Raw genomic sequence first — 13,239 nt, forward strand, 5'->3', positions numbered from 1 at the left:
TTCTCAAACTGTTGTGGGAACATAACCATCACCCTTGAAAATACCTTCCAGAAAACCATCTATTATGAATAGAGTCTAAATAAAGACATTTTTAGACAAACAAGAGTAACTGTAGATCAGGAAAATATTTAAATTATTAAGTATATAGAGCAGCACCTTCAAAAGAACTTTCTGAGGTGATGAAAATGTTTGCTATCCAGTGTGATAGCCACCAGTACAGGTGGCTAGGGGACGGAGCAACTAAATTTTGATATTATATAACTGTAATTCATTTGAATTTTAATAGCTGCATGTAGCTATTGGCTACCTGTTAGGCAACACAGATAGGATTAATTAGCATAATCGACAAGTGTGAGTTAATGAGCACCTATAGAACAATTAGTAAATTTTTCTCAAGTACCTGTAAAGCATTTTTTAATATTTGACCACAAACTGAACTCTGTAAAACAAATCTCAGTAAATTTTAGATTATTGGTATTATGTAGATTCTGTTCTCTGACCATAATCACATTAAATTTTAAAAATCAACTAAAAAGACACTTTTAAAACATGACAGCTTAAAGTAAAACATACAATTAGAAAGTTTACAAGGCACTTGTAAATCTCTGAGTCACAGAAGAATTAATAATCAAAATTAGATTATATGAGATAATATATATTATTAAATGAAAGTGACAATACCATTCAAAACATAAGAAATATTCCTAGAATGGTATTTTGATAGAATTTATAGCCCTGAATGCATTCATTAAAAAATTAGAAAGGCTAAAATCTGTTGAGCTAAGCATCTACCTTGAAAATTAGACAAAGGATCCTAGAATATACGTAAAGAAAGTAGAACAGATGAAATAAATGTAAAAGTAGGAGTTAATGAACTATAAGTCAAACATACAAAAAGGATCAATAGGGGCATCTGGTGGCTCAGTTGGTTAAGCATCTGACTCTTGATTTCAGCTCAGGTCATGATCTCACAGTTGTGAGATTGAGCCTGACTCCGTGCTCCTAAATCTTTAAAAAAAAAAAAAATTAACAAATCACAAATAACAGAGGTGCCTGGGTGGTTCAGCCATGAAGCATCTGCCTTCGGCTCAGGTCATGATCCCAGAGTCCTGGGATCGAGCCCCACATCGAGCTCCCTGCTCGGCAGGAAGCCTGCTTCTCCCTCTCACACTCTCCTTGCTTGTGTTCCCTCTCTCGCTGTCTCTCTCTGTCAAATAAATAAATAAAATCTTTAAAAAAAATCACAAAGTTGATTATTTTACAAGTACCATCATTTAAAAAATATCTATAAAGGCAGTTTACCACATTAACAACTAAAAGGGGAAAAACATATTATCATTTCATTAAATGCAGACAAAGCATTGAATAAAATTATATATAATCTTAAAAAAAATTAGCAGATGGGAAATGGAAAAAGAACTCCCTTAAAAAGATGAAATGTTTTTTTAAAAGTGACAGCAACATCACACTTGATGGAATTAAAAGCATTTTCCATAAAATCAGTAAACATAGAGGAGACCCTCATCACCAATACAGTTTAACATTGAGCAATGGGTCATAACCATTAAGACAGGAAGGAAGGTATAAAGAGATATAGATTAGAAAGGAAGAAACAAACTAATATTATTCATAAATAAAAATGTAAGCTTGGGAAAATTAAGATCAGTGGTTAATGATAATCCATTGTTCAGTAGTTCAATCCATGGATCGAACTGATAAGAGAGTTTAACAAGTTTCTGGATATAATATAAACATAAAAATTCAGTTGTATCTCTATACAAAATAGCACAAGTGTTAGAATATGTTATGTTTAAAAGCCTGCCATTTATGAATAAATCTAACAAATATGTGAAAGACCTTTACCAAGAAAATTATAAAATTTACTGAAAAATGTTTAAAAACATCTAAATGGACAGATTTATCATGATAGTAAATAGGGTAAGTGCATCTTTTAAGTTTGTAAATGTCTCACCAATTTATCTAGTAATTCAGATTCATTCAGTTTAAAGTCCTGGCTGGATTTTCTTTTTCTTTTCAATGGCATTGAAATTCATTAATGGCGCAGTAAGTGAAAAGTTCTGTGGTGTTCCGTGCATTTGCTGTGTTGGGTGGTGTGTCCGCAGTGTGTCTGCTTGCAGAGTGTTTCATCATCCCCCAAGGGAAGTCCAGCAAGCAGCTGCTGCCCATTCCTCTCTCCCCCAGCCACTGGCAACCACCAGTCTGTGTTCTGTCCCCGTGGACTTGCCTCCTCTGAATACGAAGTTAAGAAACAAAATCAAATAGGATCCCTATATCATATCATTAACAAAAATTAATTCCAGGTGACTTAAAGACCTAACTGGAATGGCAAAAGGGCGCCTGGCTGGCTCAGTCAGTAGAGTGTACAACTCTTGATCTCAACCTTGTGAGGTCAAGCCCCACATTGGGTGTAGAGCTTACTTTAAAAAATAAAAAGTATATAGAAATGGTAAAACTTTAAAGTCTTCATAAAAAAAGTAGGCAAAAATATTTTTATCATTTCAGGGCAATAAACCATGAAGGCAATGTTAAATTCACCTAAAAAATAGAATTAGGAATGTTTCCTTATTAAAACCACCATAAAAAGTAAAATTTGCAGGGCACCTGGGTGGCTCAATCAGTTAAGTGCCCGACTCTTGATTTCAGCTCAGGTCATGATCTCAGGGTCGTGAGATGAAGCCCCACATCGGGCTCCACGCTCAGTGTGGAGTCTGCTTGAGATTCTCTCCCTCTCCTTCTGCCCCTCTCCCCACTTACACTCTTTCTTTAAAATAAACAAATAAAATCTTTATTAAAAAAAGTAAAATTTACATTATTATAGTTTTGTAAAAACTATTTTCCTAAGCATTTTCTACAAGTCAGTAAGGCACAAAAAATCCAGTAAGAAAACGGGCAAAAAATATGAACAGATTTTTTTAAATAAGGAAAGATAAATGAATAAACATGGAAAGGCAAACAATCTTATAAGTAATCAGTGAAGTATAACTAAAACCAAAAAGAGGTACTCTTTGTCACTCACCAGTTGTCACAAGTTAACAGCATGATACCAAGGATTGTCAAGGATTTTAAAGTTTTATATACTGCTGGTAGGATTCTGCATTCATACAAGTGCTTTGGATAAACAATTTCAAAATGCACAAACCATTTGACCTAACAATGACACTACAGGGTTGTGCTCAAAACTCTTAGGCATTTTCACAGAGCATTTGAAATAGCAAAAAACTAGACACAGCTGGATGTTGGTTAATACTAGAATTAATAAAGTGTGATATACTCAAAGAGCAACATATCATAATAACGATGATAATAGATAAACGAAGCAGAAGTCTATTTTATTATTCTTTATACTTTATGTAAAAAGGTATTAAACTTTGTGTTTATATAACTTGTATTTGTGTGTGGTAAAATATTTTAACACACATAAATGTATGTGTAAAATATTTCAACATCCAAAATTTTATTTATTTGTTTGTTTACTTATTTGAGAGAGAGTGTGCGTGCACGCACATGGACAGGGAGGGGAGTGGTGCAGAGGGGGAAGGAGAGAGAGAGAATCCACAAGCAGACTCCCCACTGAGCTCGGAGTCCTACCCAGACTCCACCCCAGGACCTGAGATCATGACCTGAGCTGAAATCAAGGGTTAGACGCTTAACCGACTGAGCCACCCAGGCACCCTTTAACATCTAAATATTTTTAAATTTGACTCCCCATTACTTAAAAACTGAAGTGCAAACACTGTGAAAGTACCCAAAACCATTTCTCCAACCATAAATTCTGCTTCTCTACACTGCCCCCACCAGCCTAACTGATTACCCCATAGTTCCAGAAAAAAGTTAGATGTTTTCTGGCACAGCCATTCAGGAGATGCTGAAAAGCTCATATCTTTCTCCTGGTTTTCTAGATCCTACCCTCCCATCGAAGCTGCCTCAGACCTGCCTCCTTATGAAGGCCCTCCAGTCCCCTTGATCCTTGGTAATTATTTCCTTCTCCAAAATCCTGCAGGACCCATTGCCTGAACCTATGGGACCCATTGCCTGCTCCTAGGACATCCAGTGTGTATTTTTTCCATCTTATTATGTGTATGCCATATTAGATATCAAGGCATAAAACTTTCATAATTGTAAATTATTGAACATAGTCTTTCTGCTAACTCAGAAGCTTAGCTCGTGAATTAGGTTTTCACCCCTATTCCCCAAATTGTCTCTCCAGCACTAAAAAGGTGCTTATTGATTATGTAGCATGCCATTTCAGTTGCAAAGCAATATTTTGCTACTAATTTAAAAAGTTATAGTCATCCTTTAAATATAAAATAAGCAGAAGTGCATGTATTATCTATCAATCAATAAAAGTCAAGGCACAGGATACCAAGTATTTCAGTATAAATGATGGGCCCAGGGTAAGAACTTTTTAATGAAAAAATACAGTTTTTAATGGAAAATAAAAGTAAAGGGAGCAGCCTGTACTCAATCAAATCATCATTCCTGGGATCCAGTTTAACTGTCTTCATTCATTCTATAATGAGGAAGAGAAATATTTAAAATAATTGGTCAGGGCTTTGCCAGTGGAAAAGACTAGAAAAGCGTATTATTAAATCCTACAAATAGCATGTGGTTGCATTTGATCACTTTGGTATTACTAGTCACATTTGTTCCTGGGACCATGGTACAAAGGAATTAGCCAGAGTAACTAAGGGGGCTGCAAACACCATGACCTCTATGGAAGCTGAGGCCACATTAACACAGAGTGCGTTGACCTCTCCTGTTCTCTTTAATACCGCTCAGAATAATGAACTCCCATCTAATCTGTCACTTCAATTCCATTCAAATTAATAAAATCTAATTCATTTCAATAGGATTCAAAGTGATTTGATTCAGTTCAATCAAATTCTGCTCAGTGGAATCAGTCCTTGATTGAAATCTATTAAGTTCGGTTCAATAAAATAAATTTAAATATTATGCAGTAAAATTAATTTTTAATTAACTAACATTTCAGTTCAGGTCCATTTTGATCTGAACTTCAATTCTCCACTTCTAAATTTGGTCCCGATTCAAATTAATAAAATATAGTAGAATCCAACATAATCCTGAAAGATGCACCAGGAGGCTAATCAACTGCATTCATTTCTATTCATCCCTAATCAAATGAGTTTAGTGACATTCAATCACAGATAGATAAACGCTCACCTTTAACTACCATATTGAGTGTTTATATTATAACTTCAAAATTATGAGTTTCCCAACTTCACAACACTGTCAGTGGTATGAACCCCATGGGACTTTTTTGGATTCATTCTTTGTTTGGTTTTCCTATTAACATAGAATCAGATGGCTGGAAAACAAAAGAGAATATTGTTATCCAGTTTAATAAGCTGATTTCACAAAATGTGTAGACAGCTTGAAATGATAGGCCTTTGTATTTGTGGCATGCCAAGATACAGGATGCTTCGTTTTATTTTTAAAGTTCTTAATCTAAATAGTAGAATACAGGCATTTGGACTCAGAACTACAGTTACGAAATTGGGGGGAAAAAAAGATTACAATGACTATTCTGGAAAAAAAAAAGTAACTGGGAATTTTAAATGGAGGTGTTACTGCAGTAAACACCACTATCACCTTTTCATATCTTACCTGGGAAGCGAAGTCCTAGATGAGTATTCCGGGGGGACCTGGGCCCTGGCCTCTCAGTATTCTGTGAACTAAACCTACACTGTCATTGCCTCAGGTCAGTATATGGCAGACCTATCTAATGATAAGGATCATCGGGGCATTAGTGACTGAGTCCCCAGATCTCCCTCTGAGATTCTTATCCTATACATCTTTTTTCGTAGGCCAGGGAATCCAGAGTGTTGATAAGAACCTCGGGTAGAACTTCTCTTAGGTAATTTGGAAACCCTTCTCTATACTGATGTCTGGCCAGAGGGAAAAAATACAGAAGCAGTCACTCCACAACTTCACCTCCCAGCCCTCATCTTTCTAGAAGAATCCTGAGACTTCTGTGGTCCAGGTCTTAGAAATTATGGCATGGGGACAAAGTCTACATGTTGAAGAAGAGAGGCTGCCTGTATTTAAGCCAGAGAAACTCTAGGACTGGCAACCTGTGCCCGGGGGCAAGGGCAGCTGCCAGCCCCAGCATTAGCTGGGATCGTGCACATCTCATACCGAAGGAAGAGGGGAATCTGGCCTGCTCGATCTTCCAAATTAGTGCTATCAAATTCTCTAGAGGGCTCTAAGTAGCTACAGCACCTCCAGTTTTCCTTTTTGCTCCAGCCCAGCCCAGCACTTATTTTATTTTTTTACCTTCCTTCTTCTCTAGGTTAATTGCATGGCAAGGAAGATTTTCACAGGTAGTGAGTGCTTTGTACCTAGCATCTAGAATTACACCAATTAAAAATGTCTCATATCCTCACTATTTGTGCCTCGGCATGGAGTACTGTCATCAGATCAGAGTGGTCAGCTGAAATGGGTGTCGTGGAGGGAAAAAGATTCGGTGGTGCTTTGGTGGAGACAGGATGGAAGAGAAAATGGGAGATTTTTCAGAGCAGGAGTTACTTCTTTAGAAAGCAGATCCATCGGGCGCCTTAGGGGGCTTCAGGCAGCCAGGATGCTGCTAGACGTGGGAGGACCGGCAACGGGAAGGAGCTGTTTCAGGGAGCACTGCGCAGAGCTCTGAAAGGCAGGTTTCTGCTGCAGTTCGTACCTGCTCTGTTTGCCCTGCTAGAGAGCCCCCTGTGATTCGCTAACAGAATTTGTAGATATATAGATAGTAGTAGATAAAATAAAACTAGGTTTCATCAAGCTGAAAATATGCTTTTATTTTTTCACTTTGGAGACTATAAAGCCCTGTGGTATTGTTTTTAATATCCTCTAGAAGTGGATGATGTGGAACTAATTAAATGTCCCAGTGACCATACGGGGTCTTCTCTTAGAGCGTGCCGCGATAACATGTATTTGGGCAGACTGTCAAGGTACTTTGTGTAGCCCAGAAGTTTTGAAGAACCCATCTTGAAAATCACACAGATGTACCACGTTTTCATCAAGAGGTCCCCACACACCTGACCTTAGGTCTCTCTCAACTTGTTAGTGGGGAAAGTAGCAGGGATCTCTTGGTTTCTTCAAGTCCAGAGAAGCAAGTAGCCTCTTTCCCTTCCTCCTTTGCCCGTTAGTCATGCAAACAATAGTGAACCCTTCAGCATGATGAAGCTTGATCTTGAGCACAGTGTCGTGATTATATTTAATTCAATCGATAATCTGGTTGTTTTAACACAATGTGCCTTACTTTGATAATTTAGCTTCTAGTCAACTTTGAATATGGTTTATCAGTACTAATCTTGTCCCAGTGGTTACGCCTACTGAATGTAGTTAACAGAAATCTTTGTATTTTGAGGTTACAGAAGTTCTTAAACCCGTGGCCCTGGATAATTAAATTATTTCTCTTCTAACCACTTCTTATTCTTGTCTTTTGAAAGTCTTTCCATTTTTATCTCCTTTAACTGCTTTTCCCCAGAGCCAATTAACAGGTAAATAATGATTTGTAAAGCAAAGTGTAGCACTTCATTAGCATAGCGCCGGAATAAGGCAATTCTTTGTTCAATGCAAATTGAACCATTTTCTTGCTGAATATAAAATATATGCCAAATTAATGCTTTATTTTAGTTACAGTGATTTGATTTAACCAAAATGTGCCAATGCTAATAACAAAGGGTACGATTTGCTTTCTCCCTGGTACATGTGTTTCTTACTGGCATTCTTCTGTTCATGGCAGATGGAGAAACAGCTAAGTTAAACATTTTGTACTGTGCTTAACTTATTTTCCTTGGAAGGAGAACAAAATAGCTTCGATCTGGCGTCACCTTCCCTGGGAACAGTAGCCATATAAGGTTATACATGATTTGAGTCAAAGGTGAGGGATGGGGGAAGAACTGGGAAATTGGGCCACTCTTACCTGCTCGATAGCATGTTGCCTCCTTGGACTGAAAAGAGGAAATGTCAGTGCAGATCATCACGCTGGGTCCCACCCTGGTATCTAATAAGAGTCCGTCCCTGCAGGAACTGAGGGTCCTGCCAAGTAAGATTAGCTCAGAGCCTAGATCCCACACACAGCTTAGCCTTCCTGCTGGAACACCCACTGCCCAAACAAGATGACAAAAAAACTTCCTCTCTGGAGGCTTCTCCATACTCCCTCCAGGTGCTGTTAGAAATCAGTGGGCTCTCTCATCCATTTCCCCTGCCACACATTTCTCAGAGTCTCATGCTAAAGGAGAGGCTGATAATTACCTTGCTCCTTTTACTGACGTTGTTCTGATTTTTATAAAAAATACTGAACCACATTCAACTTCTCTCATTTATGCAATTTACTGTCACTGTCTATAATGAAAATATAACCATGTTTGGTTGTTTCTATCGGTTGCTGAAGAAATAATTTGAAATCGAGCTGAGGTTTTAGATATGTACTCTTCCAGGGGCTATTTGAATGACAAGTAGGACAAGGGAGTTTCCTGCTAGACCATCCATCAACCCCAGTTCTACAGATGTCTGGCGTGTTTCGTCCTCTCTACCATATTGTTGGTATCTCCTACTTTCCAAAACAATGATAGTAACCAAAATTTCCTTTGAGGGAAAGAACTTAGCATTAGGTCACCTTGAAGATATGCAGTGTGATAAATAGATGTGATAACCAGTCTAGGTCATATTTCTACATTTTTGGGGTCAAGTTGTGGTCTGAAAGGCCCCAGGGGCATTTGCAAGGTCAGCATGGTACTGTCCACCTTTGCCCTCTTCTTGCTACATGGCCTAGAGATGGAATCAACAGAGACCTTATTCAGATTACTGGCCAGATGGCCTGGTTCAGATTTTATAGTTTCCATAAATGGAATTTTTCAAGCCTCGTTTTTTGAAACTCTTGACCGTATCGAAAGAGAACAGTTTATTATTGGTTATTCCAACAGTAGGAAGCATCTCAGTTTGGATACTTTACTCTTTACCCTGATGGAAAGAGAAGGGAGAAGCAAGCAAACAAGCAAACAAACAAAAACACCTTGAATGTAGAAAGCAAACACAGCTCTCTTTATTTGGGACATGGCCCAGATAAGCAAAAGGTAGAGTTTCAGAGTGGACCCTTATCTCAAAGAGCTGACCTCTTCCTCCCTTCAGAACAGGATCCTGAAATCTCCCTTTCTGCCATTTACCAGATTGAGTCAAATATATTTTTTAAAATTCTTGTGCTATAAATGATCTTGCAAAGGGAAAAAATTAATAACTTTTCCAAATTCAGTCAACACAACCGGAAAATCTAGAAATGCATATGAAGTAGGAGACTGTCTAACTCTTTTCCAAGTTCAGAGTGTTTGCTCATTTATTACATCAAGCCTGAACCTCCCAGGAGAGTTTCATGACTTTAAATTGCCCACCCTAAAAACAATCCCATTTACAATTGCACCAAAATGTATAATAAATTTCTAGCAATAAAACTAACCAAGGAGGTGAAAGACTTATATTCTGAAAACTATAAGAAATTGAAGACAACTCAAACAAATGGAAAGAGATACCATGCTCATGGATTAGAAGAATTAATGTTGTACTACCCAAAGCAATCTATAGATTCAATGAAATCCCTATCAAAAAACCAGTAGCATTTTTCACACAACTAAAACAAATAATCCTAAAATTTGCATGAAACTACAAAATACCCCAAATAGCCAAAGCAATCTTGAGAAAGAAGAACGAAACTGAAGGTATCACAATCCCAAATTTTAAGATACATTACAAAGCTGTAGTAATCAAGACAGTGTAATTCTGGCATGCGCGCACGTGCATACATACACACACACACACACACACACACACACACACGACATGTATATCAATAGAACAGGATAGAGAGCCCAGAAATAAACCCACTCTTATATGGTCAATTAATCTACCACAAAGAAGGCAAGAATATACAATGGGGAAAAGACAGTCTCTTCAACAAAAGTTGGAAAACTGGACAGCTACATGCAAAAGAATGAAACTGGATTACTGTCTTACACCGTACATAAAAATAAACTCAAAATGGATTAAAGACCTAAAGGTAAGACATAAACCCTTAAAACTACTAATAGAAAACATAGCCAGTAATCTGTTGGACATCAGTCATAGTGACACATTTATGGATATGTCTCTTCAGGCAAGGGAAATAAAAGCAAAAATAAACTATGGAGACTACACCAAAACAAAAAGCTTTTGCACAGCAAAGGAAACCATCAACAAAACGGAAGGGCAATCTACTGACTGGGAGAAGATTTTTGCAAATGATATATCCAAAAAGGGGTTAATATCCAAAATATATAAAGAATTTATACAACTGAACACCCAAAAACCCCCAAATAATCTGATTAGAAATGGGCAGAGGATGTGAATAAGACATTTTTCTGAAGAATACATCCAGATGGCCAACAAACACAAGAGAAGAAACTCACCATCACTCATCATCAAGGAAATGCAAATCAAAACCTCAAGGAGATATCACCTCATGCCAGTCAAATAGCTATTACCTAAAAGACAAAAATAACAAGAGTTGGCAAAGATGTAAAGAAAAGGAAACCCTCATGTACTATTGGTGGGAATGTAAATTAGTGTAACCACTGTGGAAAACAGTATGGATGTTCCTTTAAAAATTAAAAATAGAACTACCAAATGATCCAGTAATTCCACTACAGAGTATTTATACAAATAAAACAAAAACACTAACTTGAAAAGATATATGCACCCCTATGTTTATTGCAGCATTATTTATAATAACTAAGATATGGAAGCAACCCACGTGTCCATTGACTGATGAATGGATAAAGAAGATGGTGGGGGGGGGGATGTGTGTAATAGTATATCACTCAGCCGTAAAAAAGTAATGAGATCTTGTCATTTACATCAACGTGGATTGACCTAAAGGGTCTTATGCTAAATGAAATAAGTCAGAGGAAGACAAATACCATACGATTTCACCTATGTGTGGAATCTAAAAAACAAAACAAATGAACAAACAAAAATCCAGAGTCATAAATACAAAGAACAGGCTGGTGGTTGCCAGAAGGGAAGGGGGTGGGAGACGGGTGAAACAGGTGAAGGGGATTGAGAGGTACAAACTTCCAGTTGTAAAATAAATAAGTCACGAAGTTGAAAAGTACAGTAGAGGGAATGCAGTTAATAATATTGTAGTAGCGTTGTATGGTGACAGATGGGGCCTGCACTTACTATGATGAGCATTGAGTAATGCATAGAATTGTCAAACTGCTATGTTGTACCCCTGAAACTAATATAACATCGTATGTCAACTATACTTCAATAATAAAAATAAACAGTCTACCTTTTAAAAAAAAAATTTTGTGTATCTAAGACAGTACTGCAGCAGTCCTTATGAAATTCCAGCATGGCTCTTGCCTCGTTTTTATTTCTGATCACTTGCACAGACACTGGGACAAGTGTCTACCTAGCATCCCAAAAGGGCGTTGAGTTCTTATAATGGAATTCTAGCCATATACCTGAAGATTTTAATTAACTGGCCTTCTTGGCTTCCTGGCTGGAACCACCCCCAATAGATTTCATTCCCTCCCAGCTTCCTGTAAGAGAAGCTGTTCCTAGGACCTCCCCTCCTCCCCTTCCATTCCCACCCCTGCCTGCTGCTGCCTAGCTTCATCTTGCCATCATTCACCTGGAACTCCTTTCAACAAAGTCTCCTGTGACCTTCAAGCTGTCAAACTGAAAGAAAAAGTTAAGATTCTCATCTCCATGCACTTCGCTTTGAAATCTGGCAATTCTGAACGCAGTGTCTTTTGGAAGTTCCTTGCTTATTTTCCCTCTACCCTCTCTGACTACTCTCTCTTCTGGCCTTCATGATGGCCATCTGCCTCTCTTTTTCTTCTCCAAATGCTCCTGTAATCCAAAAGATCTCAATGGCATCTCTCCTGCTACCAGTATTTTCTCATTTACCCTCATGGTTCCTAAAATGGGATTATCAGCCCGAAGAATGGTCCTAAGATCCAGACTTCTACAACCAATTGCCTATTTTATGTATCAAATTCATCATCCGTCCCTAAACTTCTTATCTTCCTACCTACCCTGTTATCTGCCTTGGCAAAACACATCACCCAAGCCAGAAGCCGGGGGATTACTCCACAACACCTTCTTCCTTACCATCCCTCCCACCCTAGTCCTAACAATCCCACACCAGTTATACCTCACTAACCTCTTTCTAATTTATCTTCCTCTCCCTTTCCACTCTATTTTATTATTTCTTTCCGTGTTAACATAGGAGCATCACATCTGGCCTCCCTGACTTCATCCCCCGGAAATCTGTTTTTCTTCTTACTGTGTAGATCTTTAAAATACAAATTTGATAATTGCCTGCATAAAATCCTTTAATTGGTTCACATTACTTGCAGGATGAAGTTAAATCTCTTTGTGTTGGGAGGAAATAAACACTGAAAAGCAAGAATAAACCAGTGCAAAGTGATTTCTTATTTGGACAAAGATCTTGTGAGGTGATTCCCTCATCTACTGCCATGCCTCTTCAGCCCTATTTTACCATATTCCACCTATACACTCCTGCATGTGTTTTCCATATAGAACTTTCTCTCTCTGGTTTTTACATTCTGCTGCCTCTGCCTACAAGCCTTTACCTCTCTTACATCTTTATTCACCTGGGTAATGCCCATTCAGCCTTCAACACATAGCTCAACTATGTTACCTCTTCTAGGAAACCTTCCTTCATGACCTCCTTTCCCTCGCTCAGGCCCCTGTGTGTGTCGCAAATCTTATGACCCTCAGTCCGTATCATTTTCCTCCATCAATTCTGCTGACTTTCTTACCATGTTTGACACTCAGTGGAAACTCAAGTGATGTTTGATGATCGGATGAATGAGTGAATACATGAGTGAATATTAGGCCAAATGATAGAGGAAGTATATTGTATCAGAGCATTGTACAATGTCTTAGGAGATACAGTGTCAAACTTCTGGTTTGGGAGAAAATCTGCAGTGTGATTGAGAGAATCTCTTCAGCTTTCTAAACCTCAGTTTCCTTACCTGTAAAATAAGAAGATGAGACTGAGACACAATGAGGGTCATTTGGCTCTGATAGTCTGTGATCCCCCCTGACTGTCACTTCTCAGAAAATCACAGCTAGTCATGAACTCAGTTGTAATTCACAGAATCAGTGCACCGTCTGTATGCCTTCATCGTGGATGTC

At 38.1% G+C, this 13,239-nt stretch overlaps 1 protein-coding gene across 1 annotated transcript in view; it reads left to right on the forward strand.

Annotated features, from left to right (window-relative positions):
- Positions 1–13,239, forward strand: part of CNTNAP2 (contactin associated protein 2) — a 1,356,273-nt gene that overhangs the window by 936,124 nt on the left and 406,910 nt on the right. The gene's annotated exons all lie outside the window — the stretch shown is intronic.

Source organism: Ursus arctos, unplaced genomic scaffold (genome assembly GCF_023065955.2).
Source record: "Ursus arctos isolate Adak ecotype North America unplaced genomic scaffold, UrsArc2.0 scaffold_3, whole genome shotgun sequence".
Lineage (NCBI taxonomy): Eukaryota > Metazoa > Chordata > Mammalia > Carnivora > Ursidae > Ursus > Ursus arctos.